The sequence below is a fragment of the Macaca nemestrina genome, chromosome 18 (genome assembly GCF_043159975.1).
Source record: "Macaca nemestrina isolate mMacNem1 chromosome 18, mMacNem.hap1, whole genome shotgun sequence".
NCBI lineage: Eukaryota > Metazoa > Chordata > Mammalia > Primates > Cercopithecidae > Macaca > Macaca nemestrina.
This window is the reverse complement of record NC_092142.1, coordinates 55,864,342-55,889,185: the sequence shown is the minus strand read 5'-3', so window position 1 is coordinate 55,889,185 and position 24,844 is coordinate 55,864,342. Positions and strand designations below refer to the sequence as shown.

Here is a 24,844-nt window from a genome sequence, read left to right as displayed (position 1 = left end):
CAACTCAGATATTTAAAGTTCCACTGACTGTTTTTTGTTTTGTTTTGACATGGAGTTTTGCTCTTGTTGCCCAGGCTGGAGTGCAATGGCACCATCTCAGCTCACTGCAACTTCTGCCTCCCGGATTCAAGCAATTCTCCTGCCTCAGCCTCCTGAGTAGCTGGGATTACAGGTGCATGCCACCATGCCCAGCTAATTTTTTGTATTTTTAGTATAGACGGGGTTTCATCATGTTGGCCATGCTGGTCTCGAACTCCTGACCTTAGGTGATCCACTGCCTCGGCCTCCCAAAGTGCAGGGATTAGAGGCGTGAGCCACCGCACCTGGCCCCACTGCTTGTTTTCTACAAAAATTTTAATACTTTGAATTGTTCGTTCACAGAGTGCATATATAACTTCAAAAATAACCCTGCAGAAAGCAGTGCTAAGCGGGCAGAGCTGACATTCGCCAACTGTAATATGTTTTTAATGCTGTTATATGATTTCTTGCTGTGCATTTATGCAAAAGCCTAGCTGCTCTCATTCAGCAGGTGGCAGCAGACGCTGTAAGAGTGGCTGTGGAGTTCCACCATTTGCCAGCTCAGCAGATCCATCACTGCTGCAGGCAGCTCTGGAGCCACAGGTGGCAGACCTTGGCGATATAACATGGCACTGTGCAGGCACCAGGCCATCTGTCACTGTCAGACTGCTGGGTTCCATTTTGTACATGATTTCTGCTATTGGGCTAAAAAAATGTCCACACAATTATGTGATGGATTTGTGTCCATTAAGGCAAAACAAATTACTTGCCCCCATGATTTAAATTGGTTTTCAGAATGGTCTATAAATTCTCACAGGTTAAAGAGAATTGAATGTGCATAAGGTGATTCAAAACCTGACAACACATGGCACTGGGCAGTGTTTCCTCCTGGACCAGAAAGGGCTTTACAGGCAGCACTTCAGCCCAAGTGTGCTGGCATGCTTGGTCCCTTCAGGGGCATGCCATTATAGCTGTGATATAATTCCATCTGCACCTTTGCCTTCTGGGAAAGCCACAGGCCTCAGAGACACTAATGTAAGTCTATCCAAATGCCTTTCACAGACCCTACCTACTACCACCCCTCCACCTCCCAAAAAAAGGGAAAAAAAAATTATCATGCAACAAAAACCCAACTTCAAAGATTTCAGCATTGGGTAAAATAAATAAATAAATAAGAGGTGGGACTCACCATGACCCAGAGGGGAAAGCTACAGGGAAAGTCATCTGCAATAATGGGGACATGCCATTCCAGTGGTGGGGTACTGAGGAGACCAGAGATGCATGACACATCTCCCTTGTCAACACAATGTAGGCACATGAGTACTAGACGGCTCTTCTGATACCTATACCGCAGTATCAAGCTGGGGCTGCTTAGCACATCTGTTGCTGCACTTGGGGAGGAAGGCCAAGGTTAAGGGCATTCCTATGATGGTCATTTAAATCTCAGGGCTACTGCTGCAAAGCTAGTTCTGCCCCTTTTAGGGGCCCTGCGGCATTTCTGTTATTTGCTACTTCTCTCTCTGGTCATCCCAGGAAGAAAAGCAGTCCTTCCAGCTCAGTTACTAAAGGGCTCTGAGACTCTGTATGGAGTGGAAACAAGTTAAGGGCATAACATAAATGAATAAAATGATAAATCATGGCTACCCAGGCACCAATGGGAGAAAAAAATGCTTCTCAGCAAAACCTCCTTCTTCTCCCAAATCCAGCAAAGCCCTATGCTACCCTTTTAGGGTTGTAGAAGCAACTTTCCTTTGGAGGTTACAAGAGGGATAGGGAGAGGAATTGACTTGCTCTGTACCGCTACTTTACCACCTCCAGAAAATCGGGCCAGAGCCCGTGCGTGTCCTAGTGAGAAGGGCCGTGATGCAGCAGGATGTGCCAGGCTGTGGTGGTAGGGCCTCTGCTGGCCATCCTCTCTCTCCTCTCCTGGGAGGGTAGGGGAAACAGGAGTGACAGAAGTCCAGTGGGGGGAGGGAGAGCAGCCAGCCAACTGCTCTCAGACTGCTGAGGTAACCCCAGGAGAGAAAGCAGGGGTAACTGTGAGCATTATATCCCCTTCCCGCAACCACTCCAAAAAGGCTAGGGCTAAACTTTGGAGACACAAGAAAAGAGAGGATTTGGAGGAGAAAATGGTTCAATCTAGCTTCGCAAATGGAATATTAACAGTGTGTCACAGTATGTCTGGCTTTAAAAAGCAGCAGCAGAGCCCTCTCCTCACCCAAGGTATAAATAGATCTAAAAAATATTAATCTCATAGTCACGCTAAGGTGATGGGCAAGGTAAGGAAGATACATTCAGGGATGATAAAAAATGTTTCAATATGTCTTTAGGGAACTGATATCTACCTTTGAAATGGATTAATCCACATCCAAAGGACTCTGGATGCTAAAACCGCACTGCAGTATAAAACGGGAATGCATCAATAATGGCCTTTATCATGACCAGCATTCCTTCCCACAGCTCCTGAAACCTACCCTACAAGAACCCACTAAAGCAATCCTGTACTATTAAAAGCACACACACAGATCCCCAGCTTTGTCATATCTAGTGTTTTTTTCCCTTTGGAAAAAAGAAACAAAATCAAGATTTGGGGGCCATGAGCAGGAAAGGATAGCAGAGGGTGTGTCTCGCAGTCAGTCAGGTGGGAGCTGAGCAGCCTTGCCAGGCTGGTTTCTACAGCGCTCAGGATTAAGCCTTGAGTTCTACTTTGCAAGCACAAGGAGCGCTGTTAGGACAATGTTGGGGAACCAAGTCTCACATTTTCCTGCTGGTACACGGTGTCAGTCATTTACACTGCAGTTGAAAATCACAGCTCCTCCTGCTATGCAGCAATGCTTATGCTGATGGGATTGGAGCACCAATCATCACAGATCTGTCACAGAAAAGGGAGCTCTGGTTTTGCTGCAGTTTCTTCTTATTCAGACATTCTTTCTTCAAAAATGAATTTGTTTGGAGACTACTAAAACAAACAGACCTTCCCTTTTGTAATTTCACGTTCTCTTAAATGGAATTTGTCAAGGTATTCCTTTGTCAACAGTATTGGTGATTTCACACTCTCTAAAACCTTAATTAAGTTTGGAAACACTGTGACTTTACCCTGTCAGAGCTGAGGAATACTGCAGAATGCAACACTCACTATTATCACCACAGGTATGAAAAACATGAAACACTGCTTAGCTGGAGTGGCAAATACAGGCAACAGAAAGAGGGATGGTAAGACCATTATTCAAATACAAATTGCCTGAAACTGACAGGGAGCTAACACCTTTCACCTAGCTCATCCTTACAGAGAGGAGAAGGGGAGACTCTGCCCTGCAGGACCCCTCGCACCTAGACTTAAAGAGGCCATGACCCGCTGAAAGGACATGTCAGAATGCCTGGCTCCATCCTAGCTTACAGTACATGAACGTAACAACTCTGCCCATCCCAGGGAACTTCACCCTTCACGCCGAGTCAACACAATGGACCCAAAAGCTCAACTTGCAAGATAGAGTTTATTTTTAAATGTTTGTTTATAAATGCTTATCATCTTTAACACAGGCCCGGGAAGACTCCAAGCACAGCTCAGTAAGCAATTTCTGGCACAGCTGAAAAGGAACATCTCTGTGAGTTAGGTTGCTAAGGCAAAGACAAGACAGACTTTGCTGAAAGCTCAATCCATTAGATCAATCAGTCACCAGCAAGCCGGCAGAGAAAGAAATGGAGTCAGATGCAGACAGAGACACAGCGCAGCACAGATTAGGAGTCAGGTGGTCCAGATTTAGGGCAAAATCGACTGCTTTCCAGATGTATAACCTTGAGAAAGTTATTTAACCGCAATTAAGCCTTCCTTTACTTAACTGTAACATGAGCTGATTGCACTAAACTCTAAGGCCAGCACCAGAACTCCAACTCCATGAGAGGTGGGAACAGGTGAGAAATCAACACTGTCATTACCACTATGACTACTGTTCACGTGCAAAATAATCCATACCCTGAACCACAAAAGAAAGAAAATAAGCTTTGTTTTTGAAGGTGGCCAAAATACATATTTTATATACAAAATAACTAAAACCCACAAAGAGCCAGAATGAAAACCAGAGACAAATAACATAGTTTCGTAGGAATGCTACTTCACCTCACCATAAAGGAGAAGCATGCTGTCCTTTGTTTTCTAAAAATTCACCCTATATTGGAAGGAGTAAATTTTTATGCTAAAAAAGAAAAATAAAGCATAAAACAAGGCATTTCAGAAGTATTAATACAAAATACTTTGAATTCTATTTTAACCATATTTGCCATCAATTTCTTAAAAGGAACATTTGAAGCCATCTACATATAAGTGCTAATTAAATCTTCGAAAATCTCAAAATTTTTCTCTTCTAACAATAAAAAATGGCTGTAAATAGGCAAGGCAGTGCTCCTAAAGGTGTCTTCAAACTTAATTGAAAGAAAATAATTCGTGCGGTCCACCCCTTATCACAGTGTTCCTGGTGACGCCATTTTACTCCTTCCTCTCTGCCATCTTAGTACCACGGAATGTTTCCTAGCGAGCTGGCTGACATGCTTGCTTATCCACATTATGGTACTGCCAGAGCAGTCAAAGGTTTGATACAAATACACTTTTTGTTGCAAAAAGAACCAATCCCTGATTCTTCACTATTAGCCAGGCTAAAATTTCATGAGAAAACTGAAGTTTCCAGATTGAAGAGGTTCAGGAATCCCCTACAAGTACCAGAAAGGACAGCCTCTTCCGAGCAGCCAAACTTGAGTAGACCATGGTGGAGGCAAAGAATATAGGAAGAAACTCGGTCTCTGCTACCTCCCCCAGGGTACTTAATACCTAGCCTTATTATAAAGCCAGCAAAAGGAAAAAAGACCAGGATCTTCAACCAAGTTTTAGTGTAAAAATTTCAAAGGGAGGCTTTGTGACACCCCCCATGTCATCCAACCAAACATTTTACGCAAGCAAATCTGCAGTTAAAATGGAGTTCTAATTTGCTGACCTAAAACTCTTTCAAGGTACAAGCCTCATAAAAACCAAGGGAAAAGAATCCTTTGCATTCTACCATATATTTAAACATGTTAAATGCTGTCCCCAGAATTAAAAAATTATGCTGAAATTTAGGCTCTTATTCTGTAAATTAATATTTGTGACACAGATTTATGGATCTTGTAGGATTCTAACCAGGGCTTAAAACAACTGAACCTTCCTATGTCAATGAAAAGGCTGATGTGAAGAAAATCATTTTCTCCCTAGCTTCCAACATCTATTAATTAGAGAAGACAGCACTCACTGAGTAGGATAAACAGGAGCTAGTGCAACAAGACCTAGAAGAACAGCTGGCTTTATAAATTTGATATCAAGTTAAAAGGATTCTCAGATACCCAGTTCTGTGAAGCTTCAACTCCTAAAACAGCTAATAAAGCATGTTGAGCAAATTCTTCATGGTAAAGTTTACTATAAAATACACTCACTATAAATTCTTCAGGATTTAAAAGATAAAAATTCTTCAGCCTTTAAAGGAAACACAAATCAAAGTTAAAATCCACTTCTTTCCTCTTAGTAAGAGTACAAAGAAACAAAGAAATAAGCTGGGTCAAATCCAATTAATTTTAATAATCAAGATTTATAAGCTTACAATTACAAACAGGAGTTTTACACAAGCAGCTTTGAAGTCACAACTATTAATTAAGTAGAAGGCACTAAAAATTATTCCCATGAGTGAGAGTGAAAGCCTCAATCTATTGATCTTTGAAAACAAAAATCTTGTTTTGTCAAAACATTTGTTTCTTGTGTATTTTAATCAGCTATTACAGGTCATTAACCTGGAAGCATTTGCATAAAAAACAAGAACAAAAATAAGAAACTAAAATTAAAATCCAGCAATTCTTTTCAGGAATGGAAAACAGAGTGCTTTTAAAAGACAGGGAAAAGAAACCTGAACTCTTTTAAATTTACCATATTCAGATTTCCTTTTCCTCTCAAGTGTTATTTCCATTCATGACTAGTGATAAATTCATACTTCTCATTAACTTAAACTACTGATGAATAATTAAAATCATGTGCTAAAATCACTCATAAAACCTATATTTCAAGTATATATATCACACCTGGTTTTTGAGAAATACATTTAAAAAAAATCCAAGAACCTCTGTGTTATACTTTTCATATTTGCAGCGTTCATTTAAAAGTCTATTTTGCACATTCAACCAAAAGCAAATTTTCAACCTCTCCCCGCTATATGAGTAAAAGAAATACTTACTGTAGACAAAAGAATTCCATTTTCTTTGTGGGAATATTCTCCACCTTCCTAAAGAACTCTTCTATACAATGTGCAAATTCATTTTCTTAGTTTTACAGTAACAAAGCTTCTGTGCCATAGAACCTAATGTAAATGAAATGGCCTTGCAGCTGCCTTCAGAATCCAGCTCACCTCGACCATGATACAGCTAATTGTTAAAAATGGTGGCTGAGACATTTTCCATACATTAAATTAAGGAGCTCTGATGAAGGCGCTGGCATCCACCCACTTCAGACAAAGGAGAATAATTTGCAACTGTACCAAGGCATGGATAATTGAGTCATCTCCCATACAGGGTCAGTGTTAGAGGTTTCCTCCATCTTTACAAAATGCAAACCACATCTCATTGTCTCATCTCAGAAATCGATTCTTTGCAATGCTGCACTGGGTCAGAGTTTCAAAGGAATCTTAGTCATGGGTAAATCCAGAACTCCAATGCCAAGAGGAGCCGAATTCTCACAGTTCTTTTCCCTCTGCTGAGCAGCTCTCCTCTATTCCACAACTGACAGCTCCTCAAGTCTTCCTATTGTTAAGAGTAAAGAAAGTCCCCACACCTCCAAAAGGAAATAAACCCCTCAACTAGGGTGAACAATTTCCAAGTACAAGCTTCAGAAAGAGGTCCAGACCCCACAGGTCCCACAATACAAATACATTCTTTAGGATAAAAAGCCATATACATCATCGTATTTTGTTGTTGCTTTTAAGGGAAGACAACAAACAAGCTGCTTTATAATGCAGAATTAAATGTATCTTTGATATTAATCAAACTATTAAAAGTATTACAGGCAACATTTATAATTCTATCACCCTCCAGATAATGCTTACATGACTTAGGAAGTTTTCATTTCACTTACACAAATTATATTCTTTAGCCAAAAATTTGAAATATACTTAAAGGACTCCTATCACCTCTTTTGAGGCTGAATTTAAGAAATAAAAAAGGACCATCTCAATTTAAATTGCCAATATTTAGTAAATACTTAGGAATCCTCATCTTTGGTGTTACTATTTAATTCTTCTCATTTCAAGCCTTATGCTAAAACATTTCGTGAGATAGTTCAAAAAATTTCTAATGGTACTTTTTCCCAAATCACCAAATATAAAGGACTGAATTCCTAAAGAATCCTACACACACACCACACACACACACACACACACACACACACACACACTCTCTCTCTCACTCTCACCTGCAATCTCAAAGAAGGATCTGGTTTTAGCAAATAAAACAAATTCTATTTTCATATTCCACCTCATGCAACAATTCTGCACTTCACATGTATCTCCTTTAAAAATCCTAAAGACCACACTACTTGCTACTTAAAGAAGAAGTTCACAAAAATCCCAATAACCAACTATTCAAATCTTTAAGCAAATGCTGCCCCACCCAATAGATTTTTAAAAGAAAAATATTAGAATGGCAAGATACAAATCTGAACAATTCTCAGAAGAATCAAGTACTTCTTCTATCAAATGAATTAACTACTTCCAAATTTATCTCAAATTTTCAAACAAACCAAGACCTTGTCTTTCAGAGGCACTGCAACAACATGCTGCCACTCTATTTACCAGGGTGCATTTGTCTAAATTTCTTAAAACACGGGCAATCCTACCTGCAGCTCTTAAATTTAAGGAGTTACAGAACGGTCGATGCTGTCGGTCACTGCAGCTCTTCCATACCTTCTTATATGAGATGAGCTCTGTCGGAACCAGTGCTCAAGTTTTTCCCACCCCAAACTGCCTGAATTGTGGGATGGGGGTGGGGAGAAGAACAGAGAGAAGAGAAAAAGAGAGAAAGAAGAAAAAGGAAAAGAACAACCCCTCTGCAAGTGCTGATGTGACTGAAGCACTAAAGAGTCAAATTAAACAATGAGATTGCAAGGTCCCTTTAAAAAGGGTGCACTGCAGCCCCCGGAGCACAGCATCACCATTCGTTGTGCTCTACACAAATTCAGAGAAGTCAGCCGTCAGTTTGAAAGCACAAACTGATGGGAGTAACAGTTTATAGGTTACAGAAGGGTATTTTATTGTTAACGGACTGTACCAAGTTAAGATTTAAGAGGGGGAGAGAAACATGTAGGCAAGGAATGCTATGATACTTTTTCCCCCAACCCAAACCACTGCAATTACTCTGATGTGAATTTTTGATGACTTCCGACATCTTGCACGGTTAATAATCGCTTCAGCTGTCATGTTTGGTTAATGTGGAAAATGCATTTGCTGCATTGTGATGCAGTGCTGTGGCCACAGATTGTAACACCAGTTGTGAAGCTGGTCCCTTAACTGAGCAGCAGGAATTTGCACATGCCATGATGCTAAAATAAATGGTAGTTAAAAGATTTTATACAGCAGCAGACAGATTCTGCCATTTTAGTCTACAGTATGTGTAGATACAACATACAGAAGCATCTCGGATCACTGTGCCCTTGTCAATTGTACTGTCCTTCAAACAGAACAGTAAATTCGCCATCTTAAATGTTTGGCCTCTTAGTAGTTAAAAGATTTTGATACTGTTTAATAACTATTCAGATTAATTATAGCTTTGAAAAGAACAGAGGTTATTTGCATTTCAGGAATATTCAGCCAATGAAACTGTCACTGACACAGGAAAATGCAGACCTTTTATTAACATATGCTCAGCTCAACTGTCACTTCCTTGTACAACATTTAGGGGAAAATATATGATGTGTAAGTAATGAATATTCCCATTCTACTGCAATTTTTTTAACAGTGCAACTCAGGAAGGGATTTTTTTCCTCCATGTTTTAACATGTAACTTGAAAATTAAAGACTACATTAAAATACTATGTTTTTCACTGTCAAAAAAGGAAATTCAGTGCAGCAAACAACTGTACAATTACAGGAAAGCTTGTGAAAAAGCAAAGATAGAGCCACGCTAAGACCAAGGCACCAGATGATTAAAGTCAGGCTGGTCAGGTGATGGGCCATCATCATGGTGCAGACTGCAAAAGAAAAATAGAACCATTCTCTCCTCAAAAAAAAACAAACAAACCCCACAAACCCTAAGATTGCAATCTGTTGGTTGCAAAACCAACATCTATACTGCAGAACCTGAAAGCCACATAATATTTGCCAATTTCATGATGTATTTTTATATAAATATTAACTTGGCTATTTAGCGTACAGAATTTGACTACTGACGGTTCTTACTCATCTACCATCATTATTTTTGTATTTTAAGAAGCAAAACCAACCTACATTGTTCCTTTAAAAGAACAAATATAATTAACTTATTTCTTATATCAGAACTTTTGCCAATTAAATACCCAGAGTTGAGATGTTTCAGACATTTCTGCCTTACAAAAACAAACAAAAAAACCCAACTAAACTAAAAAGAATGAACATAGGAACACACTGGGGTCTGAACAGTGAATAACAATGAAAGAACTTATGTTACTAGCATAAAAATCAACTCATGATTTCCTTTGTTTTATTCATTGTGATAACACCAAATGCATAATTTGGAGGTGCATGTGTTAACAAGCACTGTAAAGCTGAAGAGCTTTCTAGTTTTCTTACCCTAACTTAAAATTAACTGCACCAACAGTGCTATGCGGTGCCATAGCAGATGTCACAGTAGTTGTAGCTAACATTCAACAATCAAGCTTTTTCTGTTCCAGACCCAATACAAGGTACCCCAACAGCTGAGAAAACGGCACAAGGAGGGAGGGAGAAACGTGTGTGTTGAGGGTAGCTTTGAAATTAACCAGGCTCAGCTTATGCTCCAATTACTGAACAAAAGACAATCCTGGGGGACCTCTCTCTGAACCAGTGCAAGAAGCAAACTCTTTTGTTTCTGATCAAATAAATACTGTACTGGAGCATGGTGGATATACAGCAATAGGAGTCTCTGCCTGGGGATGAAAAGAACCCAAAGACCCAAGTGTGGTTAAAGTCAAACTATTTCACGGATGTAAAACCTGTTCCCAAGGGACACATCTGAGGTTCACTACAGGGAAGTAAGAAAACCCTCTTTATTTACTGAAAATAACCTCACCAAATCACTGTTAAGACATTTTTCCTCTTTAGTATTGCCAGCATAAATTAAGAGGGTATTTCTTTATGCTAGCTAGAATAAATTCTAAATCAGCTCAGCCCCTTCTTCCTCCATCTACAAGTATCCCAAGGAAACTAGATGAGAGTCTGGCTTGGAGCTGCAAGATATGCTGGCTGGAAAGGACCTCAGAGCAGAAGTGCCTTCAGACCCCAGATGCCTGAATAGGCAAGGAGGTCACAACAAAAATGCTGCAAAGAAGTCACCTTACAAAGGAGGTGCTTCTCTACTTATTTGTCACTAACTGAACATAAAGTGATCTACTCCTAAATTTGGTAGTCCATTGTTTAATTTTGTATTTTGGCTTTATATAACCCTAGACACCAAAAACCAACACAAAAAGAAAAGGGTTAAAAACTAACGGATCCAGCATTTATTAATAAAAGGGATTAAAGTGGGCTCACTTAAACAAATGTAGATATTATAGTCTAGAAAAGGGAGCTACTGAACTTTTGTGGTTCAAGTAGAGCTATAATAATTGCCAGGTAAAATAACATTCAAGTGAACAACTGTAGAGCTCTATAGTACAGTGACCATATACAGGATTTACCCAGAAAAACTTTTACAGATACCTAGTGGGCTCTGCTCTGTCTTCTGCCAGGTTCTCCAGGCTGCTGGGAAGATCAAGTAATAGTACTGGTGGGTAAGTGCTTTTAAGAGTAAAGAAGGAAGTCAGGTGAGGCTGGGTGATGACTCCCTCTATGACCAAACTCCCAGCTTTCTGAGATATAGCTGGGATAGCTGGGTCCCTGCTCCCTTTCCACCCCCACCGCTACCAACCTCCTCCTGGCTTCTTCTCGCTAAGACCTGGGCCCTTTGCCTCCTGCTAAACATTTCTCCTATTACACATTATTTTTACTGCCACAATTCTCTCTAGGCCCGTGGCTCTCGAAAATTCTGTATGAAGCTGTTTTCTGAGCAATTTTCTTACCCCATCTCCAAATGCTTCAGGAGCATTTCCACAGTGATAGCTTACCAGAACATCAGAAATGGAAATGAAATCTCAACTCTCAATCTAGTTAATCTTCCAATTCCTTAGCCTCAACAAAAAGCACCCATCCTTCTCCTTGCCCCAAACCTCACGCAATTTCTGAACATCCTTCTTAAGCTCATCAGGCACCACGTGTGGCAGATGTTTTATCCCAAATGTCCCTCACACATCTTTTTCCTCTGTTTTCTCAGCTACCACATTGGTCCTGGCTGTCGTCACCTCAAAGTTGTATTACTACAATTGCCTCTGAATGTCATCTAGCAGCTATCCTTCCACTGGCCAAACCAACTTCCATAAGCATTGCCATGCCCTCCCTCCTTTCTTCTCAACATTTATGTGCTCTGAAACTTTCAACACCTACCGCCTACACTCTACTGCCTGGCAGTCACTCCTTCCATGTTTGACTGCCCTTCCCTGACAGATTTTTCTTCTTAGCACATAACTTCCATTTCTTACCTCCCTGACTTTGGTCAGGTTATTACTCTTCTTTCACGTCCTGCAAGCTAAACCCATTTCATTTTTCAAGGCCCATCTGCTCCAGGGGGTCTTTCCCAACTACCCCAGAATTCAGTCGTTATTAACCGCTTCCATGCCTCTGAACTCCCATGGCATTTAGAATCATTCAGTCTGTCTGTCACTTTACACAGCTTGGACAGTTTGATCTTGCAGGAATGTTGATGTTGGCTCTCCAGGTAGAAGACAAACTTCCAGAGGGCAGCATAAAGAATTTGTATTTATTCGAATTACCTCCATAGTGCTGTCCTTAATGGGCACTCAACAAAACCACTTCTTAATTTTTATTAGTGTTTACCAGGCCCTGCCCAGGTAGATGCAGGCAGTTACACTTAAAGGAGAGCTAAATATTACTTTTGCTTGTTCTTTCAAATCTTTTCAGCTCCCTGAGATAATTCCAGCCTCAGGTGGTAAAATACTAAGGCGGTTCTTGGCCAATGTGCCGAGGCACTAAGCTCTTTTTTGTGACTAAGCATCATTACCAACAGTATTCAATTCCCAAGCTTGGCTTCCTTATTATATGCAAGTAGAGCCAGGGAGGTTTGGGGAAATGAGAGGCCTGACCCAAAGTCAGTGGTATGGCATTCACAGCTCATCTGTCCTTACTAATCCACTAAGAATGAAAAAGCAATCTGCTAATTTATCACGACATTTCATCCTGAATATTATTTTAAGTGAGGAACACCAGATTTAGGCAGTCAATAAAAAAACAGAAGATTTCTGCACAGCCTTATTTAGCAATAAAACAAATTACAGTTCATTCTCTCTTGCTGATACACAAACTAGACTGCCCAGCGGTCAAGAAACAACAGGGAAAAATAAGTTTTCCTGGCTACCAAGTTCCTACTTCCCCAGAGTGGTGGTTCTGCCTTTGATATGACTATAAACCAAAAGGGTGACAGCAGGGTTTATAGGTGGGCCAGGCACGAAATGCACCTGGATGAAAGAAATTTCAGAAGATTTCCATTTTAAATGTGTTTTCAAGAAGTAGTTCCCCAATAAAAGCAATTACTAATGGGAAGAGGCTAAAATGGGAAGAGGAAGTATAGTTCTCAATATTTCTCCCAGGCAATTCACTACAGTTTTAAGCAGGCTCCCAGATTTCCGAAAATCAAAATGGGAAAGGCTCTTTTCCTATCGGTCTGTCTCTGTTTCTGTCACACACACACACACACACACACACACACACACACACACACACTCTCTCTCTCTCTCTCTCTCTCTCTGTCTCTCTCTCAGCATCTATTAAGCCTTGGTATTTAGACAGAGGGAACAAATGAGACTTTCAGCAAGAACTTGTAGAATATGTGAAGAAGTTCTACCACAGTAAAAAATAAATGGAATAATAAGATATATGTTTATTGGATTCATAGCCACAAAATTTCAGGCACAGAGAGACTCAAACTCAGGTTCTGGCCCAGGTCCTGGCTTTGGGCCCAAGAACTGGCTTTCTTGTTTTCTTACAGAGAAAGCTCTTGGCACAGCACTATGGGACATATACTGAGGAAAACTGCATGGGTGCCTGCTAGAGCCCCAGATTTCATGGAATTTTAAGTCATTACATGGGGGATGGTGGTGGTTGCACAAGAATGGCTTCTAGCTTGTTAATTCTTGTTACCAATGTACTTTTCACAACAGATGTATTTCTTGCCAGGTTGATTGTAAATAGAATTCTTTTAAACAAATTCTATTTTAAATTCAGCAGGGAAGCTGTTATTTGAAGGAATACTAAAGCTGAACATTGTCCCAAGGTTTCTTTACAAATCCAGATATTCAGATTTGGATTTGCTTATTAAAAGCAGAGTCCATCATAATTTTACTATTATGTTAAAGAAAAAACACTAAAACCTTAATTTTTATATAGTTTTTGCACATATTCATTATTTGTGCTACTATCTGGAAAACAGTGATATGGCCAGATACTGGTAAGAAAAATACAAAATAAAAGACTCCTCCACAGAAAGAAAAGGATTATTAAAATTATCCAACCCTCAACGATTTAAACAAGGGGGAAAAAATTATTTCTTTCATTATCAGGTTAGAGTTTTACCCACTAACATAAATAAAATGTAGCTTTCTGAAAGTTTTCTATGAAGAAAACTTAAAGGCAAAATTTTATTTTTCCATCAATCCCTATTATAAAATTGAAAATAGCATTCCTCAAAGCGATAAAAGAAAAAAAAAATCTGGCACCAACAAATAAAAGTATATTCAAGGATATAAACCTTAAGAAAAAAAAAATAACTATAACCAGAGTAAAAATGCTGAGAAATGACAGTAAAATGAATTTGAAATAGCAACTATGGTGATGACCTGTGGGATACTGGTCCTACACGAAGGGTGAGAGAGGTGAGAGCACCCCTGCCTTTCTTCACCCCTACTTCAGGTCAGGATAGACAACCATGGCAAGGGAGGGGTGGCCTTGTCTATGGGGCCCTATAAAATACTGGGTTGGGCTTTCATCCCTGTGCCTGTGCCCTCCTCATCTCAAAATAGGGGCACAAGGATCTGCAATTCTAAAATTTTTTTTGGAAAAACAGGCTGATTTTAAAATCCACTTTCCCCACACTGTTCTCTCCATCAGCCTTCCAGCAGGGACGCGCAAATGGTTTTAAAAACAATGGTCCAGTTTTATTAACATGCTTCTTAACACTAAGTCCTCCAGCAAACTACTGAGGAGACTAAAATGTTTCCAGTTCTACTATTTTGCCATCTCACACCCTTAAGAAGATACTGGAGCATTTTAAGCCAGATTCCCTCAGGAAAACCTAAAACACTGAAACTGTAATAAGAATGGGGACTATATTACATCCACTTAAAGTGCTTAACACAGCATCATGCACAAATAAGTGCTCAACATGACTGATTAACCTATAAATTGCTGAGCATTATTATTCAGAAGTCTAGAAATATCTACATAACTCCAGATGGTCATCAGCCTTTTCCAACTGTAGTGTTTCTTGGCAAACTATCTTTAGCATTTAATCTGGTGAAGTGTTCCTATGAAGCTACCTACACATTATTAGAACTTAATTTGGGCTGGGTGTGGTGGCTCACACCTGTGATCTCTGCACTTTAGGAGGCCAAGGTAGGTGGATTGCTTGAGCTCAGGAGTTTGAGACCAACCTGGGCAATATGGTGAAACCCCGTCTCTAGAAAAAACACAACAAATTAGCCAGGCATGGTGGCATGCCCCTGTGGTCCCAGCTACTCGGGAGGTTGAGGTGGGAGGATCACTTGACCCTGGGAGGTGGAGACTGCAATAAGCCCAGATCACACCACTGCACTCCAGCCTGGACAACAGAGAGAGACCCTGTCTCAAAAACAAAACAAAACAAAATAAAACTTAATCTGGTGACTGACAGGACCACCCACATATGAATTCTAAAATCAAGCAGTGATCAAGTCCAGTGGAAAGCATACTGAAAATAGAGTCAGAACAACTGGGTTCTAGGTAACCAAATCATTCACCTCATGCCTCAGTTTCTTCATCTGCGAAATGAGAAAATAACACCAGACCAGGATAAAGTAAGAGCACTGCATGTATCTTCAACTATCTATACAATAGGATTCTCTTCAAAGCCAAGGGAAGCCATTTCAAATGATTTCTAAAACACAGGCAGCACATTTTAATACATTTTTCAAATATGCAGACTGATTTAGACATTTCCAAAGAAATACTTATTCTGCTTCTCTGCTTTCTCTCATGGCATCTGTTGTTACTAGCAGCTAAGGAAAAGTAAAATCTAATGTCATTAACAGTAGACCCAAAATCCCTAGCACACATTTAATGGTGGGTGTGGGGGGCACACAGAGAGAAGCAAATGAAAAGGTGAACAAGATGAGAATGAGAGAAGTTGGGAGAAAGGTAGAGAAATCAGGTTAATGAATAAAAACAACAAGTCCATCTTTCATCTCTCCTGGCTCCTACTGATGGCAGACGGTGTATTTAATCTGCTGAGAGACCAGATTTAAGGCCTTCTTTTGGCATAGTCCATCCATGAATTATTAACATTTGCAGAAGCAACAGCACATCCGCTCACAGCAATCAGAGAGGGTAATGATGATTAACTAAGATGGGATTATTAATCCTCCCACTTCCCTTTCCCATGTCTCCCTCTCTTCTTTATTCTCCTCTGGGCTTTGACTACTTTTTAGGTAGTATATTTTGAGCTACAGCCTTAATATCAGATTCAATACCTCTATGATGTAAACAATTATAACTGACAAATTATAAGTTGTAAGTTTTAAAATATATATGTTTTAAACATATATTATATTGAACACTATGTCCTTGATGAAGCAAAGATAAAAACAAAGGTGGTTATAAATTTTTTATGGACTCAAACACTTAAAAGATAAATACACTGCTTTGCAGGCTGCTTTGTTTACAGTTTGTTTAGTGAAAAAAAAAAATCAGTATTAGTCCACAGGTGGACTGAGTTTAAAAGTTGGCAGAGACACCTAGAAAAGTAGGTTTACCTACACCAGACTTCTGTTATCACTTAATTCAGTAGATCTCAAGCTGGAGTACTTGTTAAAACACAGACTCTGGGTTGCACCCTCAGAGATTTGGATTCAACAGGTCTGGGGAGGAGCCTGAGAATCACATTTCTTAAAAGTTTCCAGGTGATGCTGATGCTACCAGTCTGAGCGCCACACTCTAGAATCACTGATCAAAAGGCTTTTTTCTGGTTGCCAAAGGTGTTCAGGGCAGGAGAGGAATGGAGGAATAAATTAAACCCAATCTGAGCTAGAGATGAGATCAGTGGCTCCTTCCCCTTCCTAACCCTCAAGGAAAAGCCTAGATGCCTAAAAGGCTCTGCAATACACTTGTTGCTTCAAAATAAACCCCATCGCATAACACTGCCCCATCCTCAAAAAAGAAAGTAGAATGAATAATTAACAAATGGTGAAAAGCATATATGAGGTTGGGAGGTAGATTAATTTACAACTTCATTTCCGAAACACAAGAAATACAACCAAATGTCTTCTTTCCCTGTTCTCCCTCTACTTAGAATTGGCTTTAATATGTAATCAATCCTCTAATAATAAATAAGTTGTAACTCTCACCTCAAACCTCGGCTTACTAAGTACTTGTAAGGACAAACCAATTCAAACTGTGTCTCCTCTGCTCTCACAACACAATGACAATCAACACAGAAGACTTCCTTTTGGGTTTTTATGGAGGCTTCCTTATGTAGGCATGCCTGATTCCACTGGTGATCAACGTAACCTTCAGCTCCTCTCCCTTCCCAGCAGGCTGGAGGAAACAGGGTCCAAGACCAAATACATATTTCGCAATATCACAGTACTGTAACAGAAAACTCTTACAGGCCCTCAATACCAAGCTGAGTCAGACACTAAAAAACAAGGGTAGAAAATTAGCAGAGGCTTCAGGCAACGGCCGGAGTAAGGAAATGCACTTCAGGGTACGTATTATAAGAGCAGAACATGAGCAAACTGGCTAGACAAATAAAACTAAATTCCATTTATTTGGGGTTTGCCAATGCAGAAAACACAAGTAATGAGAGTATGTAGGGCAGTGGAGAAACAAGGAAGAGGCCCACCTCTGATGGAGAGCAAGGTTAGGCTCCCATAGAGCTTCCGGGCCCCCGATGGGGAAATGTCATTCCATAGAAAACAGGTAAGAAATGGTCAGAGGAAAGGCAGGGACAAAACATTAAGAAATTCAACCAGTGGTGAAAGAACTGGCTTAGTGTCTTTGCAGAAAAGAATAATATGGCATTTACCCAACGAATCCATCACTTGACGCCCTCCTCAGCAAGGCATAAGAAAAGTAAGACAACAGGACAAGGTATAAAGAATCTGGAGTCCAATCTCTCTCTCCAATTGTGCTCATTGCACAGGAAGATAGCTTTGGTGGGTGCATACTGCCAAGCTGTGGGAGCCATTCTAACAGCCATGTTTGTACAGCTCACACTTTCAGAAATATGAGAAAAAATTCTACCCAACCATGTTCTCTACCCTTCTTTTGCCCTCAATACCACTGAGGCATCTGGTACACTCCCATTAGCAATGGCAGCTCCTGCTGACAGCCAGTCTAAAAAGGCTGAGGCAAGGGGACAGGTGGCAGAGAGGGGGATGCAAAGGACAGAAGGAAAGCAAAAGTGAAAGGAAGAAAGGAGAAAAGACTAAAAAAGAATGAGAAAGGGAAGGGAACAGAGCAGGCGGTATCCAGCGTAAAGCAGAAAGCAATATAATGGCAAAAACAAAAACAAAACAAAGAAATATTTCCTTCAATCTGCTCTAAAACCCCTGACATTCCTTCCAGTCCACCTAAAGTTCCAAATATGGCATTTGTTTCAGTTTGCTACTTTTCATTTGCTTGGCAGCAATGACCTACTCAGACAGCATAAACCCAGCACCACTTCACATAAAGGAAAACAGCAGTAAACTTATGTCAGCAGTATCAACAAACATCAGTATCACTTTTTGTTCCAAAGTATATCTCAGATGGAAAAAATGAGGTTTATCACCACTCAGTGTATAGTCCACAGAAGCCAATCATGCCAAATTACTCTTCTAAGTAGCATTCCCATCCCTAATTTAGTTAACCAGCAAGTCTTTCATGCTGGAGGGAATAAATGGAAATGTCATTCCATAGAAAACAGGTGAGAAATAGTCAGAGGAAAGGCAGGGACAAACCATTACGCAATTCGACCAGTGGTGAAAGAACTGGCTTAGTGTCTTTGCAGAAAAGAATAATATGGCATTTACCCAACGAATCAATCACTTGACACCTTCCTCAGCAAGGCATAAGAAAAGTAACATGGCCGGGCGCGGTGGCCCAAGCCTGTAATCCCAGCACTTTGGGAGGCTGAGACGGGCGGATCACGAGGTCAGGAGATCGAGACCATCCTGGCTAATATGGTGAAACCCCGTCTCTACTAAAAATACAAAAAACTAGCCGGGCGAGGTGGTGGGCGCCTGTAGTCCCAGCTACTCGGGAGGCTGAGGCAGGAGAATGGCGTAAACCCGGGAGGCGGAGCTTGCAGTGAGCTGAGATCCGGCCACTGCACTCCAGCCTGGGCGACAAAGCGAGACTCCGTCTCAAAAAAAAAAAAAAAAAAAAAAAAAGAAAAGTAAGACTACAGGACAAGCAAGGTATAAAGAATTATTTGGGGCCGGGCGCGGTGGCTCAAGCCTGTAATCCTAGCACTTCGGGAGGCCGAGACGGGTGGATCACAAGGTCAGGAGATCGAGACCATCCTGGCTAACACGGTGAGACCCCGTCTCTACTAAAAAAAAAAAATACAAAAAAAAAAAATTAGCCGGGCGTGCTGGCGGGCGCCTGTAGTCCCAGCTACACCGGAGGCTGAGGCAGGAGAATGGCGTGAACCCGGGGGGCGGAGCTTGCAGTGAGCCGAGATTGCGCCACTGCACTCCAGCCTGGGCGACAGAGTGAGACTCCGTCTCACAAATAAAAAAAAAAAAAAGGAATTATTTGGGTTCAAATTCCACCTTTTATAGTAACTAATCTATCTTAGTCTCAATTTCTTCCCCTTTTAAATAAAGATGATGCCAACACTCAATCAATCCATCTTATACACTGCAGTGTGGAACAAGAGAATGACAAAGCCCACTGAAAAGTATTATACAAATGAAAAGATTACTGTGATGTGTCCCTCAAAGTTTATACAAAGTTCCAGGCCTATTACTTCCCCCTAAATCTTCCAAATTAGGACAAAGTCACAGAACTTCTCAATAACCAGCCTTCCAAATAGTTTGAGGGGATAATGAAATGATGTAAGGGTTGTCTATCAAATCAGCACATCTCTGATCCCTTTTTGCACATAAGGAAGCTTTCCATTACAGAATAAAGGAAAAGACACTGTATCCATTTATAGGAATTGACCAATTTTGAGCTACGAGGTCCACATTTTAATTTTTATTTTTCACTAGAGATTGGGTTTCACTGTGTTAGCCAGGATGGTCTCGATCTTCTCACCTCGTGATCCACCCGTCTTGGCCTCCCAAAGTGCTGGGATTACAGGCGTGAGCCACCGCGCCCGGCCTATGAGGGCCACTTTTACAGTCTATTTCTAACACACACTTCATGTACCAGTCCCTCACTTCTCTATTATCAATTTTCCTTGTCATTTCAAACAGCAGATGTTCTACTGTTTCAAGTATCTGGTTTAAAAAGTTCAACACTCCCCAAATGGTACCTGTTCTAACAATTTCAAGGGGGAGTACAGCAGTCAAGAAAGTGACTATGGAGCCATTTTCCAAATTTTCTGAATTAAGCCCATCTTATTTTTGTGATTGGTGGGGATGGGGGAAGTCAATTTTTCCTGCTTAAAGCCATTTGGTTCTCATTTGCTCTCAAAGTCACAGATTTAATGTTTTTGTCATCTCACTCCCTCAGCCTTAACTCGAGGGGTGAAAACACATCTTTTATTCCAGTCAAAAGATGCCCAGGCTGTGAAAGAAGATAGTGAAAGTTTTTTGTGACCAATGATGACTTCTCTAACCACTCCTGAGCCCCTGGCCAGCTCTCTCCATGAACAGGACACTACACCAGATCTTTACCTAGATTCTAATTTCAACTCCACGCCAGCAGAGTGGAACCAGGCAAACCTAATTGTCACCTACTCTTCCATACTCATTGACACCCCTTCTCCCTTCCCTGCTTAGGCTTCTCTTCCTGATTCGGTTATGCTAGATTCTGTTATGCTAGATTGTGTTTGTTTATAAAAGCCAGATAGCCCAAAGAGTACCAGTTTGAAGACATCAGGTGTTAATGTTCAGCTGAAAGTCAATTCCTCACTTTTACACTCTTAGACGTGAAGCATTTTGCTGTACAGAAATCTGTCTTGTACCCTGGAATATACACACAAAGTTGAGGGCTTTGTGTCTTTAAAACCAAATACACATAATACCCTTAGACAGACAAATCATATTATGCAATACAAGATTTCAACATTCCGGCACACTGCCAGGGCTTAATGGCCAGTCAGACGCTAAGTAAGGAAATGGGTTTGCATTAAACCTACAAATAAGTCAACAATCAATAGTTCAGTATTACAGTAAAAACTTGATGTGCCCTTTAAATTGCTTCTAGCATCATGCTTCTAACTCGAGTTCAGCTTCAGAAGCAAAACAAAACAAAGATGATCAAGCAAGAAGCTGAACACAACCTATTTTCAAAAGCACAAAGCTTTGGCATTTTGAAACTAAGCTGCTCCAGGATTTCACAGAAATCCTTTACAGTGTACCTGTAGGGCAGCAAACCTGAAAAATAATAGGCTGAGTTTTAGACAGTAAATTAAATTGACAGCTCAGCAAGCAGAAAACTATGGCAAAAAAAAAAGCAAGCACCTGGAGATAAACGGATGAAATAGGTTTGGTCTTTCTGCAAAGTGAATGCCCCTCAACCACCACCTCCCAACACTCCGCAAGAGTTCACATCAGGGTTGAGAAAGTATGTTCTGGCTTCTCCCTCAATCACTGTTATTTTACTACTAAGCTTGTGTAAATAAGAGCTATGCCTACCACATCCATTCAAAAGATGGTATACTTTTCTCCGGCACTGTGGGCTTTCTTCTCTTTATTTTGCTCTAAATGAAAGATCAATTACACTTCTATTTTATACTTTCACTAACTTTCCTCCTCCTAATACATTCTGAAAAAATTCACTCCTTTACGAAAACAGTCTTAGTCTACAAATGAAATTTAAAGCCTAGGCAGCTAAGAGCACAGAATTAGACTCAAATCAACAGACTGGAGCTCTGGTCTGGCATACCTAGCCTCTGCAAGCCTTAGCTTTCTCATCTGTGACATGGGGTTAACAATAAGTATCCACCTCAGAGGGTTGCTGGGAAGATTAAATGAGCAAGCCTAGGAAGTGCTTAGCACAGCATCTGAACATAATAAATGTTCAATAAACCTTGGCTTTTCCTCCCTGATGTTAGCTAGGGTAAAACAAAAGTCAATTTTTTTTTTTTTTTTTTTTTGAGATGGAGTCTTGCTCTGTCACCCAGACTAGAGTGCAGTGGCACATCTCGGCTCACTGCAAGCTCCCCCTCCCAGGTTCACACCATTCTCCTGCCTCAGCCTCCTGAGTAGCTGGGACTACAGGCGCCCACCACCACGCCCAGCTAATCTTTTGTATTTTTTAGTAGAGACGGGGTTTCACCATGTTAGCCAGGATGGTCTCGATCTCCTGACCTCGTGATCCGCCCGCCTCGGCCTCCCAAAGTGCTGGGAGCCACCGCACCTGGCCAAAAAAAAAAAAAATTTTTTTTTTTTTTGAGACAGAGTTTTGCACCTGTCACCCAGGCTGGAGTGCAATGGCGCAATCTTGGCTCACTGCAACCTCTGCCTCCCGCGTTCAAGCAATTCTCCTGCCTCAGTCTCCCGAGTAGCTAGGAATACAGGCATGCACCACCACACCCAGCTAATTTTGTATTTTTAGTAGAGATGGGGTTTCTCCATGTTGGTCAGGCTGGTCTCAAACTTCTGACCTCAAGTGATCCGCCCACCTCAGCCTCCCAAAGTGCTGGGATTACAGGCATGAGCCACTGCGCCTGGCCAAAAGACAAGAATTTAATGTGTCTCTGGTATTATGTTTCACTGCAATGGTGAGAAACAGGGAAGGAAGAAGGAAGGAGAGAAAAACACAACTATTTAAACTTGTGGTACCCAAAATATGGTCAAAGGCGCACCGGTCCGCAAATGGTTTGCTCCCAGTCTGCAGCAGTTAAGTGCAAAAACCGACAATAAGGATTTAGAGATTTTTATAGCAAACTGAGTAATTTTATAGCTATCAAATCCAATTTTAAAGAGGGCTTGTATTTTGCATGTCTTTTTTTCCTAGTAATTCATTTTTGTTATATTTTATAAAAGTATCTCTCAGTCTGAGGCAAAGTGAAGAAAAAAAACTGGTTTGAGAAGCACTGATTCAGTAAAAGCACCTTTTGAATGAATAACACCCACCACCATATTCATTCAATGCTAAGACATCTGGGGCAGTTTAGGACCTCATTACAGAATTAAATGATCCTGTAAATGCCCATAAACTTTCAAGGGTCCGCCAGGCCCTGCTCATTTAGAGACTGGTACTCCTGTTGAGACAGATTGATGTGCACTGTGAAAGTGACAGAACCTACTAGAAGAGGAGAGAAAACTCCCAGGGAATATCATACTAGTGTATTCTGGTACCTTGAGCAAATCAAGCATATCATATAACCTTCCATGGCTGTTTCTACCTGTCCCTAAGATAGCAACAGCATTTTAAAATAGACTATTTTTTTTAAAGAAAAGGGAGGAGTGGAAGAAACTCTCCCCCATATCCTTTTGTTCATCCCATTCAAATAAGTAAACCAAATTAGTCAGTAATTTTTAAAAATCAGCAAGTAAATCCACACTCCCACTTACATTCTGCTGACCTAACCCTCCGTCCCTTTTGTTTTATAAATTAAACAAATAGCCTAGTCTTCATTGCAAATATGTCTTATAAGACAAGGGTTCTTTCTGAATAATTTATTGGCAGCTGTGTCATGCCCAGCCCTGCTCAGCAGATTCTGCTGCAATGCTTCAAGTGCTGCAGCTTTCTGGAAAGCACAGGCAGGATTTTGCTGATGGCATCTCAGCCTCACAGCCACTCCACAGTGAGAGGCAAGGACTGGCCCTTCTGTCCTCCAGAATAATTAAAGTGGTGCGTGCACCACTGTTGATCTTGTGATCGCTGCAGACCAGCAGCTGTCAGAATCAAGGGCCTTAGTCCCAGCATGGCTGCCAGCAACCTGGGCTTGGGGAACACATTCAGCCTCTCCATATCTGAAGTGCAAGATGGAAGCTGAGCATCTGTGAAATGGAAAGATGTTTTAAAACATAGCAATACACACTGGTTCTTAGAACACTGCAGCAAAAGAAAATGCTAAGTCGCGTGTTCTCACCCATAGGTGGGAACTGAACAATGAGATCACTTGGACACAGGAAGGGGAACATCACACACCGGCTCCTATTGTGGGGAGGGGGTAGGGGTGAGGGATAGCATCAGGAGATATACCTAATGTAAATGATGAGTTAATGGGTGCAGCACACCAACATGGCACATTATATACATATGTAACAAACCTGCATGTTGTGCACATGTCCCCTAGAACTTAAAGTATAAATTTAAAAAAAGAAAAAGAAGAATTAGGCATGCCTTGCTGCCTAAGCTCGATACCCTGGGGAAAAAAAAGAAAATTATAAGTCTAGGTCTTGTCAGTAGGGGATGTTGCCCGTCTTACCTCCCAGCTTCTTTTCCTGGTCTCCACCAAACAAACAAACAAAAAGAAATAAAGCCAAGGGTCTCCCCTCCATGTAATCCCCTCTCTCAGTTCCACCGCAGATCATGGATTTTTAGTGAGACACCAACAACCTGGGCCCCAAAGTTTTGTAACTGAGAAGCCTCAGTTTGCCAACTGCCACATCAGGCTGCAGGCCTGCACAGCTTTGGATCGAACATTCCAAAACAGAAATAAGAGATCACAAGGTGCTGTGGCAAGCAGATCAAAGTGGCACACTGGGTAAAGGGCTGCCATCTGAGAAAAACAGACTGATCTACAGTAAAACATTCAATATTTGACAAGGCTTTAATCACCATTTAAATCACAACTACTCCAGTATCAAGTAGTTCAGCAGATAAAAAGACATGCCCATTTCTGGTTCCTGCAACCAAGCAATTTATAGATGCCAGACTGAAGATGTCAATCTATGTTTCTCATCTCCAGAGTGCTGGGGCATCAGTGTATATCGGCAGGTTAAGAGACAGCTGGTGAAGGAGGGAGGGGACGACTCAACTCCAGTTCAAAGGCACCAGAGCCTGGTCAATATCTGAAGTCTTCTATTAAAATGTCAGATAAATATTTTAGCCATGGGGCTTGTTCCAAAATACTCTTAAGAGAACCATTCCAACTTCTTTCTTCTTTAAGTTGGTAATTGATATTC

General features: G+C 40.9%; 1 protein-coding gene across 6 annotated transcripts in view; it reads right to left on the bottom strand.

Annotated features, from left to right (window-relative positions):
* LOC105494044 (nucleoporin 93) overlaps positions 1 to 24,844 on the bottom strand; it is a 113,636-nt gene that overhangs the window by 54,633 nt on the left and 34,159 nt on the right. Inside the window, exon 1 of one of the 6 annotated variants that reach the window (XM_011762147.3) lies at positions 11,825 to 11,966. The exons of 3 other annotated variants lie outside the window; for them this stretch is intronic. The gene's annotated coding sequence lies outside the window, so the exon portion shown is untranslated. Of the gene's footprint in view, positions 1 to 6,263; positions 6,755 to 7,915; positions 8,275 to 11,824; positions 11,967 to 24,844 lie in introns of those variants that run through there. 2 more of the 6 variants (XM_011762145.3, XM_011762148.3) reach the window with 2 other exon arrangements.